Source organism: Drosophila subpulchrella, unplaced genomic scaffold (genome assembly GCF_014743375.2).
Source record: "Drosophila subpulchrella strain 33 F10 #4 breed RU33 unplaced genomic scaffold, RU_Dsub_v1.1 Primary Assembly Seq354, whole genome shotgun sequence".
In the NCBI taxonomy this organism is placed as follows: Eukaryota; Metazoa; Arthropoda; class Insecta; order Diptera; family Drosophilidae; genus Drosophila; species Drosophila subpulchrella.
In genome coordinates, this window is record NW_023665577.1 from 105,908 (window position 1) to 112,332 (window position 6,425).

Sequence of the window (6,425 nt, forward strand, 5' to 3'; positions counted from 1 at the left end):
TCTATCTAGTTTAGATAGGCGGGTCTTAATGCTATGGGGATTAAATACGGAATGATAAGTTGGCTTTAATCGGCTCTGGCTCTCCATTTTAATTCCAGCGTCAGAACTTTTTCAGCAAAATTTCATTTCACGCTTGTTAGCCGCTCCAAAGTTGCACTCGGCGCGTGGATCCGCTGACTTTAACGCTGAACAGGGACGAGATGAAAACGAAAGGACACGACGGGCGGCGGCAACTGCAACTGAAATTGCGCAACAAGCGAAAATATACAATATGCAAATTAGCCGCAAATTAAGGTGTAAAAATGCATGACACACAAAACGCCTCTAGGATATATGCAGGAAACAAATTAAATTTTCTCCATGTACCAGTGCAAATTGCGGTTGCAGTGCAAGGCGCGAAGGTGATGGGAGCGTGGTAAAAAAAGGAAAAACCCAGGTCAGAGGCCACCGCAGTGCGCCAGAAAATATAGCCCAGCCGTGGGCCACAGCACAGTTTTTGTACTCCTCCTCATGCATCCCATGCTTGAAGGACACTGGACTTCATCACTGGCCAGCTGCCAGTCAATTGTGCGCCACTCGAATTCGTTTTAGAAATAACAGAGCTTATGGCATCTTCGCTTAATTGATTGGCTGCCAAGTTTGCCAGATTGCCGCGAGTTTTATTTCATTGCAATGTGTTTGTCTTGGCCATTAACTGCTGCCAGATGCAGTCCAATCGCTTTCTCTATCTCCGAAAGACATGAGAAATCAATTTGTAATCATTATGAGTTGGTTTATTTGCCAATGAAAATCCATATGGCAATTCAAGAAGTCAATCAGCCCGTAACTTTCCCACATAAAATCTTAGGCTAAACCCAATAATTTGTTGCAAAAAAAAAAAGTTACATGCCCCGGGTGAGGCTCGAACTCACGACCTTAAGATTATGAGACTTACGCGCTGCCAACTGCGCCACCGAGGCCTTGAAAATCTGTGTGTCAATGGAGAAACATTGCGAGAAAACGGATAAGCTGATCTAAATTTGTAATGCAGAGATAACATTCGGTTCTTGAAACTTATTTATTTGTTCAAAAATTTGAATGCAGTGATAACATTCTGTTCCTTTAACTTTGTTATTATCGCAATAATTTCAATGCAGAGATAAAAATTTGTTTTTAAAACTTTGTTATTATCGCAAACACTTGTATTATTTTGTGAGTGTGCATTATAAAAAGAGCTTGAGAAAATTTCAAATATACATTTATAATTGCTACTTAAATTAAATATACTTTTTGTAAGGCAACTATATCTGTTACTATATTATTGAATATTTCGGTACGTTTTCATTTATATCGGTTCTTATAAATAAATGAATTATTTTATTTTCCTGAATCTTATTACGTTGAATATTATGTCTTTTATTTAATTAAAACATAAAAATACAAAATTTTGATCTCAGTTTGGAACATACATACATATCTCGAAATATAATTAAAAGCTCGGAGATACCAAAACAATTTTCTTTAAAAATCTTTAAAAAACGTATCTTAAACATTTTTATACCCGTTACTCGTAGAGTAAAAGGGTATACTAGATTCGTCGGAAAGTATGTAACAGGCAGAAGGAAGCGTTTCCGACCCCATAAAATATATGTGGGATGCGGTAGTGGAGAGACAAGGACCACTAGAAGCGGTCTCACCTACTGATCCAACATCTTTCCCATTCTGTACTTGATATTCCTAAGTTGTACTCGATAATTCTAAGTTGTACTCGATACCCAGTTGCAACGTGAGTAAAAAAGTGGCAACGCACCGCCAGACTGACTCGCTGCCAGAATCTCGCCAAGTACAGTTCTATAGCACACGTATATTTTGTAAAACCTAAGTTAACCCATCGAATGTGAATAAAGCATATCATCATACTATTTAAAGTCAGCGTTATCTTTTCTAAAAAGAGGACCCTGCAATTTTTGGGGGCTCAACCGAGATATAGCCTACCATTCGACAGTACTTTCAACTTGGCTAAAAACGCGTGGAGTGCGGTGTAAGCAGAGAGCTGGTGAAATTGAGCAAATCGGCTAGAGATCTGCAAATTGTCATAAGCAATTTGGCTGGAGTGTGACAAAAAAGGCTGGTGTGGAAAGCAGACACAGTTGGTGGCTTTTACAAAGGCAAGAAGTTGGAGACCTAGCGGACGAAGTGCTGGAAGGACTAAGAGGCAGCGGATCGTGGCAGCAGATACGGGCTGGAAGCAGTTGAGATACAGCGAGCAAGACATTGGATCTGGTGTGGTCATCGGAGCGTGCGTGCAGGATTGTGCAAGCGAAAGGCTGGTGCACAGATCTTGGCAGCAGACGAAGACATCCAGAAAGTTCCAGTTGAGTTTGAAAGTCTTCATTATATGTGTGACGCTACAAAAGCGGGAAGCGTGGGAAGGAAAAACGACGACGAACAAAAGCGACATCATTGAGCAAGTGGCTGAACTTTTGGTGGAGTGTTGCCAGAAAGTTTATTTCAAGTCGTTTGTAAAGTAGTGGGGTAACATTGAAATCAAGCAGTTCCAGAGACAGGGTGGTTAATCTATTTACAATTTGCATTTGATACTAGATTTAAGAAAACATTTTCTAATCTTAATTTTCTACAGGACAAAGTTGTAAAATGAAGAGAAGCGAGATCTTGGCACTGCGAGTTGAAGAGTTGCGTCGGAAGTTGTCGGAGTTGCAATTGGGTACGACTGGATTGAAAGCGGAATTGCAAGAGTGGTTGTTAACCTACTATGGTCTAAGTAACGAGGGTGAGTCAGAAACGGAGAATGGTGGTGAAGATGGTCTATCAGTAACGTCCGCAGAAACCACTATAAATCGGCCAAACGCAGCAGGTTGGCATCAAGGACTAGGAAATGAAAGGCAGGGTAGATCATGGTTCACGTTGAAAGATGTCGAGGGCAGTGTCTCGCAGTTTTCTGGGTCGAGTTCCCCAGATATAAACCAATGGATAGGAGAGTTGGAAGATTGTGCAGCTACAGTTGAGTGGAACCCTTTACAGTTGTTTGTGTATGCAAAACAGTTGCTTAGTGGAGCCTGGGCAAGTTTAAAATCGGCTTTGTTGGAGGAGTTTGGAATCAAGTTATCCTCAGCAGAAGTTCATCGCAGGTTGGGAAAACGTCAGCAGCATAAGGGTGAATCCTTGCACGAGTTCCTTTATTCACTTATGAAAATTGCAAGCCCATTTGTTTGGAGGAAGAAAGTTTGATCGAGTATTTCGTTGAGGGTATCCCAGATGCTAGATCAAATAAAGCAATGCTATACCAGGCCAGAAACCTCAAGGATCTAAAGCTACAAATAGACGCGTATCAAAAATCACGTGGATCATCCAAACCAGTAAACAAGTATGGTTCACAGGGTAGCAAGGCTGTGCACGACACAAAACAAGATGCGGTATCTGGATCAGTTAGGAAATGTTTTCGGTGCGGAGATTTGTCACACATGAAGAAAGACTGTCCCGTCAAGGAGAAATGTTTCAAATGCGATCAACCAGGACACCGAGCAGCGCAGTGTAAGGCTGAAGTACAGGTCAAAACAGAGAGAGCAACCAATGTCGTTCAGGACGATAAAGTCGTTTCACAACCATCGCGCGAGTCCTTTTCTTCGAGCTTGGAACTGAAATCTGTGCTTTGCAGGAATTCAGAATTCAAAGGACTTGTGGACACAGGTGCTGTATTGTGTTTGATGCGTAGGCGTGTGTTCTTGAAGCTAGGCGTAGGAGTAGGCATTCTGATGGGTCGTCAGAGAGTTTTGACAGGTATCGGTGAAAGTCAGGTGCTAACATTCGGAAGCTTCGCTACAAAGGTCGTTATCGATGGAATCGACATGTCGGTCGAGTTTCATGTCATACCTGATGATGATATGAAGTTTGACGCAATCTTAGGCACAACAATCTTAAACAGCGTTGACATGATGGTAACCAAGTCTGGCACTATATTTTCGAAAAGAGTTTTAAGTGTTCAGCAAAGACCAGTGACGGGATCAGACGATAACCAGGCTAGACATATACGCCGCCGAGCCACGCCGCCGCCGCCGCCGATTTTTTGCTTTTTTGACGCGCCGCCGCCGAGTCACGTAAAAACCGGCGCGGCGGCGGCGGCGGCGGCGTTCGGCGTCATACAAATTTTTATTCATTTTATAAATAAAAAAGGTTATTATTAATATATCCTAAAAAAATTTTCGACAATAATCGCTTTCAAGATTCAAGATTCCCACTATCGGACATACTAATCTGCGCATCCTTATTAGATCCGCGATTTAGCTCATTGGATTGTGTAGTTGATTATTGTAAAGAAAATAATCTAAAAAAAACCGAGTTTTTGCTAAAAATGTACAAAGAGCTGATTGGCGATATACAACAAGATATCGATCAATTAAATGATAGCGAAAATCAACCTGCAAACAAAATATTAAAGCTTGCTGAACGACATTCTACAAACACAAAACATGGCAACTTGGAAGCAGAATGCCATCTACTGTTAAGTTTGTCTTCACGCCAAGACGTACTAGCTTTTTGGAAGGAAAAAACAACTGCAATGCCCTTACTATCGAAGCTGGCACAAAAAGTATTGTGTATTCCGGCAACGAGCACACCAAGTGAGCGAGTCTTTTCCATTGCTGGTCTTACAATTACACATAAACGGTCGCAGCTCAGTCCTCACAACGTCAATAAAATTATTTTCATTCATGATAACTACGAAACTTGTAAGGAAAGTTTTTCTTAAGAATTTTTTTTTAATAGTTTAATAATGAAGACAATGAATTTCAATTTCAATCAATTTCAATGAATCTCAAAACTGTCAAGTCAAGAAAAGACAATGAATCTCAAAACTGTCAAATCAAGAAAAGACTGTTATTTTGTTTTAATTTTAGTTTAAGTTGTTATTTCGCTTTACTTACTTATTAATTATGAAGTCAATAATTTCAGTTTAATTTGTTATTTCGCTTAACTTACTTATTAATTATCAAGTCAAGAAAAGACTCTTATTTAGTTTTAGTTTAATTTGTTATTTCGCTTGACTCACTTATTAATAAAAGGAAAAAAAAATCAGTTTATTAAATGCTTACGCCGCCAGCCGCCGACAATTTCACCGGCGGCGTACCCGCCGCCGCCGCCGGTTCTTTCTAACGGCTACGCCGCCGCCGCTGGGTAATTTAGAACTCTACGCCAGGCAGGGCAAAATACTTGTATGCAGCTCATTAGCGAATTCGAAAGTCTATGCATGATCAGCACGAAAGACTCTAAGACAGTTTCGGCAGTAGATTTGGAGCATTTGAGTCAGGAAGTAGCTTCTGAAGTGGAGTCGTTGATTGATAATTACAAGCTAGAAAGAAATCCCACTTCACCAGTCGAGATGAAGATCTTGTTGACAAACGAGTTGCCTGTTTTCCAACATCCGAGACGATTAGCTTATTGCGATCAGAAAATTGTCGATGACCAAGTTCAAGAATGGCTAGAGGAAGGGATAATCAAGCCAAGTACATCCGAGTTTGCTTCGCCAGTGGTGCTTGTAGATAAGAAGAACGGGAAGAAGCGCTTGTGTTGCGATTATAGAAAGTTAAATGAAAAGATTGTCCGAGATAACTTCCCAACAGCTCAAATGGACTGTGTGATCGGAAAGCTACAAGGTGGACAAGTTATTACAACTCTAGATTTGACTAATGGTTTCTTTCACGTGCCTGTTTCGCCAGAGTCCCAAAAGTATACATCGTTCGTAACTCAGAGTGGTCAGTATGAGTTCCTGTTTGTACCCTTCGGTATAACAAACTCTCCAGCAGTGTTTACCAGGTTTATCATGGCAGTTATGCGTAATTCAATTAAGAATGAGGATGCGATTGTATACATGGACGATGTTATCATTTCGAGCAAGAGTATCGATGAGGGCGTGCAGAAGTTGAAGCGAGTTTTGAAAGTGGCACAAGGAAATGGTTTGCGCATTAATTGGAGTAAATGTCAGGTGTTGATGCGCAAGGTTAACTTCTTGGGCTATGTCGTTGAAAACGGTACCATCAATCCGGGTAATGAGAAAATTCAAGCAGTTGCTGACTTTCCGATTCCGCGCGACAAGAAAGGAGTCCAAAGATTCTTAGGATTGACGTCGTACTTCCGTAGGTTTGTGGAAGGATACGCCGCAATTGCCAAACCGTTGTCCGACATATTGCGCAAGGAGGTGAGGTTCGAGTTTCAAGACCAGCAATTAGCAGTATTTAAAAAGCTAAAAGAAGCGTTGATCAGTGGACCAGTTCTGAAGCTCTATAATCATTCGCTTGACACGGAAATTCATTCCGACGCATCCAAGTTCGGACTTGATGCCGTTTTGCTTCAACGAGATCCCTATGATAACTTGTGGCATCCAGTTTCTACATGAGCCGTAAAACCAAGCCATGTGAGGAAAAGTATCATTC

The 6,425-nt window shown here is 41.1% G+C and overlaps 1 non-coding gene across 1 annotated transcript; it reads right to left on the reverse strand.

Moving 5' to 3' along the window:
* Window positions 1–886: 886 nt before the first annotated feature.
* Window positions 887–959, reverse strand: Trnam-cau. Its single transcript has one exon. It is a non-coding gene; the product is annotated as a tRNA-Met (tRNA).
* Window positions 960–6,425: the final 5,466 nt, after the last annotated feature.